This window comes from Sinocyclocheilus grahami, unplaced genomic scaffold, assembly GCF_001515645.1.
Source record: "Sinocyclocheilus grahami isolate Dianchi unplaced genomic scaffold, SAMN03320097.WGS_v1.1 scaffold1256.1, whole genome shotgun sequence".
Taxonomy (NCBI): domain Eukaryota; kingdom Metazoa; phylum Chordata; class Actinopteri; order Cypriniformes; family Cyprinidae; genus Sinocyclocheilus; species Sinocyclocheilus grahami.
The window spans coordinates 282,830-285,215 of record NW_015506435.1 but is presented as its reverse complement, the minus strand read 5'-3'; positions in this window follow the sequence as shown (position 1 = coordinate 285,215).

Here is a 2,386-nt window from a genome sequence, read left to right as displayed (position 1 = left end):
TATGGTGGAAAATAAGTATTTGGTCAATAACAAAATTTCATCTTGAAATCGGATTTTCAACTCCCTCCAAATATTTTCTATGGGGTTGAGATCTGGAGATTGGCTAGGCCACTCCAGGACCTTGAATTGCTTCTTACGAAGCCACTCCTTCGTTTCCCGGGCGGTGTGTTTGGGATCATTGTCATGCTGAAAGACCCAGCCACGTTTCATCTTCAATGCCCTTGCTGATGGAAGGAGGTTTTCACTCAAAATCTCACGATACATGGCCCCATTCATTCTTTCGTTTACACGGATCAGTCGTCCTGGTCCCTTTGCAGAAAAACAGCCCCAAAGCATGATGTTTCCACCCCCATGCTTCACAGTAGGTATGGTGTTCTTTGGATGCAACTCAGCATTCCTTCTCCTCCAAACACGACAAGTTGATTTTGGTTTCATCTGACCATATGACATTCTCCCAATCCTCTTCTGGATCATCCAAATGCTCTCTAGCAAACTTCAGACGGGCTTGGACATGTACTGGCTTAAGCAGGGGGACACGTCTGGCACTGCAGGATTTGAGTCCCTGGCGGCACAGTGTGTTACTGATGGTAGCCTCATGCATGAGTAGGACCAGTTATTGCAGGGATGCATGATATGTCGTTACAATCTCAAATTGAAATTAAGGGGGGGGGGGTTCCCCTAGAATTGGTCCTTGCTGGTTCCCCTAGAATTGGTCCTTGCTGGATGTTTATTATGTGCATTATTTTAATTACATTTGCCATCATCTAGCCCAGGGGTTCTCAAAGTTTACATTAAAAGGTCCGAATCTGAATTCTCATTAACATCAAAAGGTCTGAAATAATTGTTACAAAACTAGTTTTTAATAAACCTGCTTATAACTTTATATAACAATTCAACTTTATATATGCTAGTTAACATATTCATGACGTAATCAAGTCGTACTTGCATTTACTCTCTGAACTGTTACATAAAGTACTGCATTTTTATACAACTAAATGCCCAATAAAGCAGTTCTCATGTACATATTTTCTGTTTCTGAAATAGTAGTTCAATGTAACCTAAAGTCACTTCAACTGAATTGCTAAAATCTTGAATTATAACTGCAATAAGCTGTCATACAGCAGTGAAAAATATTACTTTATTTATATCATGCAGCACAAACGTCCGTCTGTGTAACAAAATATGTGCATATTTACAGACAAACTACATTCATGTTCATATGCCCAGACAGTCAACAGTGATGGGTTTTTGGAAACTCTGTTTTGTACTCATTCATTCACAAGTCTGTTGCGGTTCGGTCAGTTGAATGTGCTGCTAACTCTGCTAAGCCTTGTAAACCCCCCAAAATGATCTATCACCTCTTCTTTCTGTGGCTGTGTTTGCGTAGTGCTTTTGTAACAGAAGTAGGAAGGCAGTTATTTTATATGTCAGCCACCACTAAGACCTCCTGCCTGATTTCAGCTTAGTGCCACATGACTATTGCAGGTTAGTGTGCTCCCTTCAGTAGAGCTCCTTCAGGGGGTGCCTTTGATCAGAGCTTCCTGTGAACTCCTAAGCGACCCTGCCTGCTCCCGCTCCAGGAGGACGGTCATTGCTAAGGGACATAGTGCCATCACCCACTGCTGCCTCGTCTGCACACCGCCAGACATCAGAAAGCATAAAGATAGGAGGAAATAGCATCCCACTCTTAGGGCTTTTCAAGATGACTGGTCTCCTGCTCAGAGATGTGCTTGGTTAAAAGCCACTTCCTTCACATTTAAAGGTTATTCAAGAAGTTCTAGAAGTTTCTGACTTGAAGTGGGATGAGCGAAGCTTCTTTTGAATGTGTTTTGATGCCACAGTTTCACTTCATACTGTTCAGAAGAGTTTCAGGAAAAGACAACAACAGGCTTCTCACTTTTATTTTAGGCAAGTGACTAAGTACACTTTGGAAATGGGAAGTAAACAAGTTCTCTTTGCATAACAGAGCAGACATTAAGTTAAAGAACAATCTGAGAGTTAATGGTACATGCCAACAACAGCAATTATGTTGCTGTCAGGACACATTGCTTTGAGCAACAAGGTGATGTGCATTAGCTAGTTTTTGCAATAGATTGTGGTGAATGTTCTTGCTGCTCAAACTCATTACACTTTTTTTCCCCAGCAAAATCTACTTTGCAACAATACTGCGTAGTGTTATTGCATTACAAGTTGTTAAATAATCTTACGATTACTCCGATTTGACAGACTACCTGTCTCGTAATTGGATTATTGAAGGAATGTTTGGCAGGTTCTCTGTACCCCAATATACAGTGGGTACGGAAAGTATTCAGACCCCCTTAAATTTTTCACTCTTTGTTATATTGCAGCCATTTGCTAAAATCATTTAAGTAAATTTTTTTTCCTC